This window comes from Sturnira hondurensis, unplaced genomic scaffold (genome assembly GCF_014824575.4).
Source record: "Sturnira hondurensis isolate 20B ecotype Veracruz unplaced genomic scaffold, ASM1482457v3 Scaffold0018728, whole genome shotgun sequence".
Lineage (NCBI taxonomy): Eukaryota > Metazoa > Chordata > Mammalia > Chiroptera > Phyllostomidae > Sturnira > Sturnira hondurensis.
Window position 1 is genome coordinate 17295854 of NW_028091359.1, and position 13222 is coordinate 17309075.

A 13222-nucleotide genomic window follows, 5' to 3' on the forward strand; every position below is an offset into this window, starting at 1 on the left:
CACACCAACCAGGGCCCAAGACTTTTTTTTTTGAGACTGCATTTTAGTTCTTTTAGTTCTTCTTCTGCATTTTAGGTACATCTTTCAGTTCTTGAATAAAATTGCTTTCTTTTTAGTCCACTGACGGTTTTTCCCTAAAAAACAAAGTTTTTATCACAAAAAAATGAGAAGCGCTACGGCTTCCCTGAATTAAGACCTTTAGGACTCTGTTTACTGCATTTGTGTAAAAAAACTTCTCATCACTCAACCTACTAAAAAAATTTCACCAAAACTTTTCAAGAATTTGTCTCTTTCCTACCATCACCAACATGCAGGGCGACTTAGATCTGTATTTCCAGCTCTTATTACCGTTCCAAAAATTATTATAAACTATAGACTCTTAAAAATTCAATTACATAATGATTACGCTGACCAGTTTACCTCTAAATTCCACAGAGGGGTTGAGCTAAGGTGTGTAAGAATGGGATACTCTACATGTCAGGGCAAACTTCTGAATCGCAAGGTTAGTGGGGGACGGAAGGTTTGGGAATGGAACAGGAAAGGGGGAGAGCAGATAAAGCTTTTCTTTCTCAAATTTTAGGATGAAATGAATGCATCCGACGTCGGCGTGGCACAAAAGATCTGCCAGCTCAGTGAAACTGGGCTGGACAGAGTCCGAGGTTCAGTGTCACTCTGGAGACTCCGCCCAATGCAAGTATTTGCGCGCTCCCGTGAAGCCGTGCACGCGTACGCAATCGTGTCTCGTGCAGGGTCGGGCCTGTCAGGCGGGAACTCTCGCGAGATCGGAGACTGGGAAGGCTGTCGGGAGGAGGGGAGTGGTGTCGGGGAAGGGGGGGGTACTTGGGCAGCGGCTGGGCTGTGTCGCTTCAGGGCTCGGAAAGAGAGAGGGAGGGTGGCCAAGAGAGTGTTGGTTCCGCCGCCTGCTTGCACGGAGAAAAGGGGTCCCGCTTGCCTGCGCCCTTCGCGGGCCGAGAGCGCTAGGCACCCGCGAACCTCTGAGGCCTCCTGGCCCCTGGGGACCCCGCCCCGCCGCCGGCCGGCTGGCCTGCGGCCTCTCTTCCCTTTGTGAGCGCCCCCTTCCCAGGGGTGGTGGTGGTGGTAGCGGAGGACTGTGCGGGGGCCCGCCCGCCGAGGGGCCGCGGCGGGGGACCGACGGGGCCTCGGCTGTGTGAGGACAGGAGGCGGCCGAGGCCCAGGCCGGTTCCCCCGAAGCGGCGGCGGCTCCTGGCACTTCCCGCGCCATCTTAACTAAGCCCAAGCGCTTAGGGCGCCTTCTCGACCCCTGTTGTCCCCTCGCCCCCCCCCCCCCGCCCCTTGTCGCAGAGCTTGGGCTGGGCAGCTCGCAGGGGCGCCCGGGGGGGGGGCGGCGGTGTGTCGCCAGGCCCCCTCCTCCTCACTACTCGCCTTCCAGCGTTGCAGCTACCCCAGAGCTGTAGGGGGCTGCGCCTGTGTATTCCGCCCAGACCTGTCGGCGAAAGGGTAAGGGCACCTCTGGCTTTGGGTAAGGGAGACTTGGAGGGGGCGGGGAAATTCGGCCCACTCTGGCCTCTGCGCGGCAGAGGGATGTGGGGGTGGGGTGGGGGAGGGAGACAAGGAGGGTCTTTGATTCTGTGGGTGGGGTGAAGAAGCTGGTGAGGTGGACGCCCTCCGGTTTTGAGGGGCAGGAGCAATTACTTTGCTCTTTCCTGAGGGTCACCGGAAGGGGTGGTGGAAGGGGATGCCTCGAGGAAGGTGTGGCCCTCAGACGGAGACCGGGTTAATGTGCACCCCGATTTAAAAGGCGCGAGGTCCCTTTCCCTTCTGGTCCCTCTGCTCCTCCTTCTCCTTTGTAGTGTCTGTGTGTTCTCGGGAGGGGAGACTGTTCTGGGTAGCTTGTTGGATGGATTCCATTCACCCCCACCCACCCCGCAGGAAATTTATACACCTCTTCTGTAGGTGTGATGGGAGCGTTTTCTCCCCCTACCCTTCCCCCTACCCTATCCTTTAGTCTGCTGCAATGCTGCAGAAGTCCAAGGCAGTTTCTTCATACACAGGCCCGTGTATACACTGAAGGGAGGGGGAGCAGGAGAGGAAAGTAATGGCGCTTCCCTTGGAAAGGTTACTTTTCCTTTGGTTTTAAATTGATAACAGTACGGGTTTATATACTTTCCCCCTGAGATCCACCCCTGGGAAGTATATCTGTCCCTCTCGAGAGGGACCCCTGCCATGTTCAGTTTTAATGTCTCTTTCAAACACGGGGTTGACATTTTTTTTGTGGGCATATTGGGTTTTCGTCAGGATTCAAATAAGATAACTTTGTACCCCCATCCCCTAATTTACTTTTTTTTCTTCCTATGACTTTCGTAGTTCTTGAAGAATTGTTAAAGAGCATTGCATATAGACAGGCCGTCTGATGGACATTCCTTCTCCCTGGGCTGTGAATTTTTAGGGTTAATGCTATTTTGTATAACGTCGAAATTGGAAAATTTTGAAAATGATTAGTTTACAAGTCTTTCTTTAGCAAGTGCTTTGTTTCTTAAGGAAATGAAAAACTAGTAAACACTGTAATTTGCTTAATTATGCTGTGTTAGAATCTATTCTGTAGTCAAAAAGTCGTTTTCCATTTCTTTTGCTTCATGTCACATTTGTTTAAGACAGGTCCTCTTGTCTGGTTTACAGAAGTACTTGTTGGTTTTGTCCTTTAGTAGAGTAGAAATAAGTAAAATAAAAAATTTGACATTTTGGAAGTTTATTGCCCAGTGTATTTTGTTACTAAAGTAGTCTTGAAGTCTACTGTTGTTACATTTTTCTTCAGTATTTAAACTTACTGAAGTGATTGCAAAATGTTCCATATATGAATATTCATAGAATTCAGTACTTTTTTCACAAAGCAATGAAAGTAATTAAAATATGTATGTACAGATATGAGTTGTCTTGATATTTTACTAACAAGTTGTATTTGGTGTTTAAGCCTCACTTAGTGAGTGACTTATTTTTAAATGCTTTCAAATGCCATCTATATTTAAAGTTGTCTATGAGAGCTTTTCTGTTTTTTTTTTTTCCTTTTGCATTTTAAAACCTGTTTTCAGACAGGGATTAAAAGATGTTGGTAGTAGGAGTGTGAGGCACTAATTTAGTTTCAGTCATGTTATTTCATGATTTTGATATAGGGAGACACATTAATGGTATGTTAAATTAGTTTATTATTTTTCCTCAGAAAATGGAATTCTTGCTTTCTTTATTTTGATTTTTACCTGGATTTATTTTCACTTTTAACAGCATTTCTCATTTAAATCTTTATTTCACAAAGCTGCATGTTGTGGTGTAGCTTCCCCCCAGGGCAAATTGTCCCATAACGTCTAATTTTCTGTGTTATGGTTTGTTGTTGATAATTCATGTGTGTTAGCATGTATAAACCCATGCTAATCCAAGCATACTGACTAGTAAAGAATAACTTTTTATCTTGGAAAGATGCAGGCAGAGAGGATCTATCAATAAAGGCTACAAACCTTAAAGTACACAGGATATAGGTAAACTACTTGCTACATTCATCATGTTAGAACTAAAAGAGGTACTCTTTGGGGCAACTAAAAAGGAACCCTGTTTTCTGTAGCTAGGAGGAATTCTGCTAAAAGTGGTAAATGTATGTTCATGATCAATTAGATAAATTCATTATTAAGGAAAAATTGCCAGAGGGTTATTTCAGCCGACCTCTGATGCCACAGTCAGAAAGAGAATACTGAGAGCTCTTAGTCTGGGCTGGTTGATTTCAGATTAGAATGGTACTTCTTCTGTTACTAAGTAGTTCATCTACAAAATGGCAGTATACATCACTTCCTGTTCTTTCACAACTGGCCCTTTCTCTGGATTCCCTTTTAATGACTTAATTTTTGGCATTCTGATTCTGATTTGTTAATTTGGTTATAATTCTCATGTTTCATAAATGGAGGAATGGTTTAACATCAAGTTGATTTAAAGGCTTTGAATAGTCTTTGATTATCTTGACAGTGACTAAACTTCCTTCCAAACAGATTGTTTCTTAAAACAGATTTAAACTTTTGAGAGGTTTTTAAGAAATATAACAGTGTTACGGGACCAAAAGTATGAGTGAACTAAATAGAAAATAATTATTGTATTTTCTATAATATAGATTTTGGGGGGAACTGTGGATATGGCAATTAATTCAATGTGTGTTAAATATAAAATATGCTTTCTGTAAGTCAAGGCACATATATGATATTTGGTCCCATGTTATGATCCCATCCCTCTAATAAAAAAGAAACTGATAAGTTACAGAGTACCAGAAAGACTGTATGCTCTTCATTAACCATAAAGAGTATAGTTTGTTTTAAGAATTTGCTGGTACTTAATAGGTATGAATACTTAGTAAATCCAAAAGTCATGTAGGGGCCAACTCCTGGCATTGAAATTAGAGTTGAGATCAATCTGTTATTCAGTTACCTGTATATAAATTTGTTTTTCTCCCTTGGCTGATATGTGTATTAAAGTCAGTTAATTTTTCCATTGTGTGTCCTTTTGGTTTTCAGTAGTCTCTATTACTTATAATAATTACACTCATACTAATTTAACCTTTTTGAAATTAAGAGCTTTTTTGGTATATATTAGTTAAGGGCTGGTGTTCAGTTCAGGATGATATATGAATGAATCTCTTCTAAAAAATGTTATTGCTTAAAATTGGGATTGTTTCATTAAACAGAATGTCAGCATGTGTTCATCTGCCTTTACATTTCTGTACTTGTTTTGGCTGTGTTACTTTTTAGTTTCAAATTCTAAAATGTAAGCGAAAAAGATACAAATCTGTATTATTTCATTCCATTGTATTCCATTGTTGGATTAAAGTATTTTAGATTTTAGTGAGAAAAATTAATACTTCATTTCATTAAGGATGTCTCATTTCTACTAAAAAAACAACATGATTTAAGAAGTACAGTTATTTTGAATTGGGATGTGTCTGTCATTATTTGGTTAACAATTACAGCAGTCTCATCCATTTGTGCTAGAAGGAGACTTTTGTTCTGCCATATAGTCGAAGGCTGAATCTTCTTACTATTGACAAAATAAGTGGCCCATAAAAGGTGGAAAGGTTTTTTCAAAATATAAGTACCTGACATGTCAATAAGATAAATAAAAGTATTACTTTGCATATAGCCAGCGTCTGTGATACTGTCACTTACAAATAACTACAATTAATTGGCCTCTAGCTTATCTTTTTTTATTTTTATTTTTTAGATTTATTTATTTATTTATTTATCTTTAGAGAGGAAGGAGAGAGGGAGAGGAACATCAATGTGTGGTTGCCTCTCATGCGCCTCCTGCTGGGAACCTGGCCTGCAACCCAGGCATGTGCCCTGACTGGGAATTGAACCTTGGTTATTTGGTTCGCAGGCCCCGCTCAATCCACTGAGCTAAACAAGCCGGGGATCTAACTTATCTTTAAAGCTGGGAAGAGGCTTTTACTTTGTTTAAAGGGGTTTTATTTATTTATTTTTAGAGAGAGAAGAAGGGAGGGAAAGAGAAACATCAATAGGTTGCCTCTTGCCCACACCCAGCTGGGGACCTGGCCACAACCAGGTATGTGCCCTGAAAGTTGAACCAGCAACCTTTCAGTTTGCAGGCTGGCACTGAATCCACTGAGCCACACCAGCCCAGGCTAATTTTTCCTTTTGTTAAAATTATTCAATATGATAGTGTTTTACAGATTTAGAAGTAGATGAATCACTTCATTCAGAAAGATATACAAAGTTTAGTTTCTGAGAAAGCACTAACAAATAATGGAATGGAACAAAATACTGATTTGCAGCCACCAATAATAATAAATCCGGCACTTAATATATCTTAACTCCACCACTTATTAGCTGTGTAACTTGTTTATGTAACTTTTAAGCCTTATTTTCTCCATCTATAAAATGAAGGTAGTATCCACTTTACAAGGTTGTTAGGTTTAAATGGTATAACCCTTGTTAAGTACTTAACATATTGCTTGACACATAGTAAGCACTCATTAAGTTTTTGGCTATCACAGGGGGTTTAATATTTAAGAATGAATTCCATTCCATAATTTTTATTTGAAGTTGGATTTATGCATTTGGAGTTCACCATATGTGTTTGAAAGAAATGGTTAGACTTTCTCACCAAATGTAGCTTATAGATTCTTCTTTTACCTCTTTTTTAAAAAAAATATTCACTTGAGGATATGCCTACTGATTGTGGAGAGAAGGGAAGGGGAGGGAGAGAAGCCTCCATGTGAGAGAGACACATGGATAGGGTGCCTCCTGGTCACACCCGGACCGAGCACCCTGACCAAGGGGACAGAACTTGCAACCCAGGCATATACCTGGACCTGGAATCAAACCCACCACCTTTTGGTCTACCGGTAGCTGCTCCAGGCAACTTAGCTGCACTGATCAGGGCGCTTACAAACTTTTTGAACCTGTAATGGACTACTATGTAGTTCTACGAGAGATTTTCTTTTTGCTGTGCTGGGTATAAAGCCTGTCCTAAAGAACGTATTTCCTTTTCCTTTGGTCCTTCATTTGTTTATTCATGGGCCATTTAATCCCAGTTTTGAAGGCATGCAAAGTATTCATGCTTTCCTAAGCATTTGTTTATTTTCTTAAGGTATCTTTTGTAGGTGTGTCTTCACTTTGAAAGTGCTTTATATTCCACATTGTATTAATTCAACACACATTAAATGTTGATTATATACCAGTAATACAGGATTCCTGCCCTGGAGGAATTTTGCCTTCTCATTCTTTCCACTTCCTGATTGTTTTTCTCAAACTAGATATTCATAGGAAAGCGAGGACCTTACTATGGTATGGTTGTCAGTTCCTTTAAACCAGTGCTTTTCAGATTTTAGGTTGTGACCCATTAGTGGCTTGTGAATTCAATTTATTGGGTCACAGTAATTTTAAAAATGGAAAGTATCAGTGTGGTGTGGAAGTAGGGGTAACCATTGTAGAGAAAACTTTTTTCCCTATATTTTGTGTTCTGGGTACCCATTTAAATATTTTGAAATTTCTTTTTCGCTTCATCCTTTTTGCTTCTAATCTATGTCTTTGAAATATGAATATGCTTGTTTGTTTTTTCTTTAACAACTCTGCTTTCAGGCTCTCCTGATTCTAGTTGCTAGTCTGTTTCATAGTGATGTTATATGCATTTTTTTTTTTCCGTGCTTGTAGGGTACTGAGGACTTTGTCTAAAAGATCCTGGGCAGGCTACCAGCAGTTTTGAGTATCATGGTAACTTCTGAGATTTTATATCGGGGAACATGTGTTATCATATATGTAGTATCACATTTTATGTATACGAGTGCAGTTTCTCCAGAATTGCCGAGTTTATTTAAAAAAGAAAACTATTTGGAACATATTAAGGAACTTTTTAATTTTATTTTTACAGATTTTAAAAATTATTCTTAGAGTGGGGGGAAGAGAGGGAGAGAAACATCAATGTTGGAAGAGAAACGTTGATCTTTTGCCTCTTGCACATGCTGCCCTGACTGGGGACTAGGCCCACAACCCAGGCACGTGCCCTGACAGGGATTGAATGTTGACCTTTCACTTTGCAGGATGACAGCCAACTGAGCCACATTGGTCAGGGCAATATTTTTTATTTTTATTCTGTAGGTTTAATTTAAAAACATTAATTGTAGTATATGTTTTAATAAGATTTATGTGCCTTTTTAAACAAACTAAATAAATATATTAATTATATAGCTGATCTTTGAATGATATGAAAGTTAGGGATGCTGAGCTCTTGCATAGTGGGAAATTCTCATATGACTTTTGACTCCCCCAAAACTTAAGTTGTCCCTTGGTATCTGCAGGGGATTGGTTCCAGGATCCCCTCAGGGTACCAAAATCCACAGATGCTCAAGTGCCCCATATAAAATGATGTACATCAGTAGTACAGTTTGCCCTTTGCATCTATGGACACTCCCAACCACAGACTGAAAACAGAAAAGGTATTTATTGAAAAAAATTCATGTGTAAATGGACCCTCACAATTCAAATCTGTGTTGTTGAAGGGTCAGCTGTACTTTTAAAATTTCAGTTTGCTTCAATGCATTCCATCTAACCCCATATCCTTATGTTTTAGTTGATGTTTTTAATCTACTCACGGTAGTAGTTAGGAGTCTCTAGTTTGTATTTTGGATTGATTTCTAATCTCACTGAGACTGAGAAAGAGATTTCAGAAAAAGTCGATGAACAGCGTCTCTAAACAAGGTCAAGGTTTTCCTTTTTTTACTCTTGGGAATTTAGTGTCACTCAAAATTGGAAAGGCTTTGTCTGTCTGCTAAAAGCATACATATCCTTGATTGTAAAGACTAAAATCACTAATTAACCTATATTGTACTTGATAAGGAAACTTTACTCTTCACTGTGGCACAGAACTCTGTATGGCATGTGTTATATGTAGTATTTAATACATGGTATTTAAGTAATGTGTAAATGGTAGCTGATGACTGATGTTTTATAGGGACAGTTATATTACAGGAGTATAATATTTCAGTAGGTTTTGTTTCAAGGATTCTGTGTTATAGTATTTAATATGTAGTTTTTAACTACATGCTGTGTACATGATTATGATTGTGATTTTTATCAGGACCATCACATTATAGAAATACTGTATTTTAGTTAATTTGTTTCAAAAGCTTCTGAGTCCCAGAGGGACAATATAATGTGCCCCACTTTCAGATTCTTTACTTTGAGATAGGATAATTTTTCTGTTATCTAGAAAAACACAAATAATTTGAAAATAGAGTAATGAAAAGATCCTTTTATCATTTTAGGTACAGACAAAATATTTTCGTGCATTTTGTTTTTTTTTTTAAATTAATTAATTAATTTATTTATTTATTTTTAGAGGGGAAGGAGAGAGGGAGAGAAACATCAATGTATGGTTGCCTTTTGTGCTTCCCCTGCTGGTAGTTAGCCTTCAAGGAACCGGTTTGCAACCCAGGCATGTGCCCTGACTGGGAATCGAACCGCGATCGTCTGGTTCGCAGGCCCGCGCTCAATCCACTGAGCTACGCCAGCCAGGGCTCGTGCATTTTGTTTGAATGTTCAATTCTATAAGTAATGCCATAAAACTTTAATCAAGAGCAAAAGGATTTTAAGAAGAAAAAAGATGTGAAAATTTTCTATTTGGGAAAGAAATGTTCTATAGTAGAGGAATTTGATTGCTAGCAATAGAAAGTGTAGAATATGGATATTTCTTTGTTTATGTGACATTTTGATTGAAATGATTATACATACGTAAACATTCTAATCTTTAGTTAATTGGTTGGTGAGAACTACATTCTAGAATAGCATGGTTTCAGAGAATATTTAAAATATTGGTACATAAATTTTGTTTGTTTAATATGTATTAGGTGATTTGGTAAGCTAGAAGAGTAAGTTTCACTAGAGAGTTTACTACTGTGGTAAAAGATAAATAATGAATTGCTACCAAATGAAATTTTTCTTTTTCTAGTCGAATACATATGAAGTAAATGCCAGTCATTATTTAATAATACAATAAATTATGAGTGGTGGATGTTGTTAATTTTTTATTTAGTAGCTTTAGTATTAGAATTGAGTTGGATTTGGGGCCTATAAGGAGGGCCAAATGTGATTTTTGAAAAAAAATTTTAATCAACAAGAATGGACTTTGGAAATTGTATGTAAAACTTACCTTTAGTTGGAGAATTAGCCTCCGGATATTTTATAGTCTTATCTACTCTAAATGACTCAACTTAACAGGGCATCTGGTTAATTTAAGAGGCTTGTAATTACAGAATTTCAGTCAACCTTCCAGGCGATGGCTTGGAATATATTAGGTTAAGAATGGTGAAATAGATATAATGTGCCAGCATCTAAATGTGTTTTATGACTCTCTTAGAGATGGTAAATCAAGTCATAAACAACAAAATGACTCTGTTGAGATATGAAATGTTTGTTAAATAATGCAAAAACTAATTGTTTATGACCATTAATAAGTTATACCACCATTCTGTTTAACATAAATTATATTGGAATTAAACTTAGATGAAATGGTATCCCAGGTTTTAATATCCATTATTTTACTTTATTGTACTCTGGTGACATTGTAATGTGAGATTAAAACATTATTTTTGAAAGTGTTCTTTTAAAAACCTTTTGAAGCAGGGTCTTTGAGCTGTTTGGTTTATTCATGTTTAATATAGAAATTAATTTCAATTTAACACTTTTTAAAGTTATTTACATAGGTTATAATTTATGATTTGGCAAAACCCCCAAATAATCCAGTTAAAAATGGGCAAAGGACTTGAATAGACATTTTTCCAAAGAAGATACCTGAATGGCTAACAGGTATATGAAAAGTTGCTCAACAGCACTAGTTATTAGGGAAATGAAAATGAAAATTGCAATGAAACCTTGGCTGGCGTGGCTCAGTGGATTGAGTGCTGGCCTGTGAGCCAAAGGGTCATGGGTTTGATTCCCTGTCAGGGTACATGCTTGGGTTGTAGGCTAGGTCCCCAGTAAGGGGCATGTGAGAAGCAACCACACATTAATGTTTGTCTCCCTCTCTTTCTCCCTCCCTTCCTCTCTCTCTAAAAATAAATGAATAAAATCTTTAAAAATAAAAAAGAAAAGAAATCACAATGAAGTATCACCTCATGCCTCTTAGACTGGTAACCATCAAAAAGACAAGAGAAAATAAATGGCTGTTGTGGATATGCAGAAAAAGGAAACCCTGTGCATTGTTGGTGGGATTGGAAATTGGTATAGTCAGTATGGAAAACGGTATGGAGGTTCCTCAAAAAATAAAAAATAGAACTACCATGTGATGTAACAATTCTTTCTCTTGAAATACATACAAAGAAATTAAAAACACTGACTTGAAAAGGTATCTGCACTCCCCTCCTCCCTCCATGTTCATAGTAGCCAAGACAAGGATACAACTTAAGTGTTCACTGATGAATGAGTGGCTAAAGAAGTTGTGGTGTGTATTTATATATATATGATGTTATATTATTTAGCCATAAACAAAGAAATCCTGCCATTTGTGACAATGTGGATGGAACTTGAAGGCATTATACTAAAGTCAGACAAAAAAGACAAATACTATATGATTTCACTTATATGTGAAATCTAATATAAAAACAAAATCCTACCAAATTCACAGAAAAAGGATCCATAATTGTGATTAACTGAGGAGAAGGTTAAGGGGTGGGGGACTTGAAGGAAGGTGATTAAAAGGTACAGACTTCCAGTTACAAGATAAGATGATAAATACTAGGGACATAATGTATAATGTGATGGCTATAGTTAACACTGCTGTACAATGTGTAGGAAAATTGTTAGGAGAGTATATCCTAACAGTTCTATCACAAGGAGAAATATTCTTTCCTTTTTATTGTGTCTGTTTTATTGAGATAATGGATGTTAACTAAATCTATTGTGATAGTCATCTCACAATACATGTAACCATCATGCTGTAATATCTTAAATGTATATGGTGGTGTATGTCAGTTATTTCTCAGTAAAATTGGAAATTTAATTTGTATCAAGAAAAACTTATGATTTGTTGGTATGCACTATGAAAACACCAAATCAAAATAGTTACTGATGGAATTTGAATTTATAGACTTCCAATTTAGCCAGAAAGCTATGTAGCTTTAGTATCAAAATAAGATTTAGTAATAACACATATATTTATTACATTATATTTTGAGTGCTATATTAAGCACTGTGCTTATCAAAATAGGTTCAGTAATGACATATTTATTACACATTTTTGAGTGTTCTTTGCTAGGGTAATGTGCCAGTATACAGAAATGAGTAAGACCCGATCCCTTCCATTTTCCAGTTTAGTAGGATACATACTTGCAAACAAATATATACAATAGTGCAGTGCAAGTTTTTCTCAACCTAGGCACTGTTGACATTTTAGGTAGGATAATTCATTGTTATGGAGATCTGTGTTGTGTATTATGGATATTTTTCAGCATTAGATACTAGTAGTACTGCCCGCAGTTGTGATGATCAAAAATATCTGCAGACATTGCTAAAAGTCTCCTGGGGACAAAACTATCTCTCATTGAGACCCACTGGTGTAGTGAATGCTAAGGTTACAGTAAGTGGAATGTACAGCACAAATGAAGTAGAGTTAAGGGATAAACGATCCCTGAGGGAGTGAGGTTTTATATGGGACTGGGAGAAAAGTAGGATCGGTAAGGGTATCATATAGTATATACCTGAGAGTATGAAAGACCAATATCTATCTAAGTAGGTGAAAACTAATAGTTTGTGGCTTTAAGCTTATTTATGTGATTTGGGTTGGATATTTGGTAAAGTGGAGCTGAAAAGGTACTTTGGGGCCATATCTTTTTCCTTTTTATTTGAGGCATAATTAAGGAAGCAGAGTACCTACTTGTAAATAATAAATGTTTAATTTTTGCAGATTTATATACTTATGTAAATGCCATACATAATAAGATATGGAACATCTGGCTTATCTTACAGTTATTTCTTGAAGGGCCATTTTTTATTGTGTTGCTAATTGACATGAGTTTGTATAAAAGCAGGAGTGTGACATGATCAGATTTGTGTTTTTAAAAGATTCTTCTGGATGTACTGTGGAGAATAGATGGGCAGAAGTTACATGTAGGGAGATTGGTTAAGAAATTATTGCAGAAGTCTAAAGTAGTAGCACTGATGTGATGAATTTGAGAGATTAAGGCAGAAAAATTGATGGAATTAGGGCCTTACTAGAGGTAGGAGAAAGGATATGTTGTGAATGGCTTTATTTTGCAAGGGAACAAGGAAAAGTAATGATTTTTACTTTGGTTGTATGTGAAGAGTGACTAAGTCGTATTAGTGTAACAACTCAAAAATTTCAATGATTCTTAATAGGACAAGTGTTTTTTTCTTCACATGTGTATAGTGTGAGTGGTGGGTGGATTCTGCTTGTTCTCAGACCTTCTGCAAGGTCTCACTGATAGAGGCTCCATCTCAACACATGGATACCATGGATCTTCATGGCAAAGGGAAGAAGACTGTTGCTAATAACTCACTGGCTCTCTAGTGTCTACCTAGAAGATGGTCATATCTTTTTGGCTTATGTAAGGTGTATGACCTTAGAGATTTTACAGAGGGTAAGGAAGTGCAGTTCTTCTGTGTGTCCTGGAGAGAATTGAAATCTATCAACCATGGTAAATGTTTGTCATGTGTTGAGTTATAGCTTAGTCTTTTAAAAT

General features: G+C 37.8%; 1 protein-coding gene across 3 annotated transcripts in view; it reads left to right on the top strand.

Annotated features, from left to right (window-relative positions):
• The first annotated feature begins 820 nt into the window (after positions 1-820).
• TAOK1 (TAO kinase 1) overlaps positions 821-13222 on the top strand; it is a 146379-nt gene continuing 133977 nt past the window's right edge. For all 3 annotated transcript variants that reach the window (XM_037069707.1, XM_037069706.1, XM_037069709.1), the window contains exon 1: positions 821-1479. The gene's annotated coding sequence lies outside the window, so the exon portion shown is untranslated. The remainder of the gene's footprint in view (positions 1480-13222) is intronic.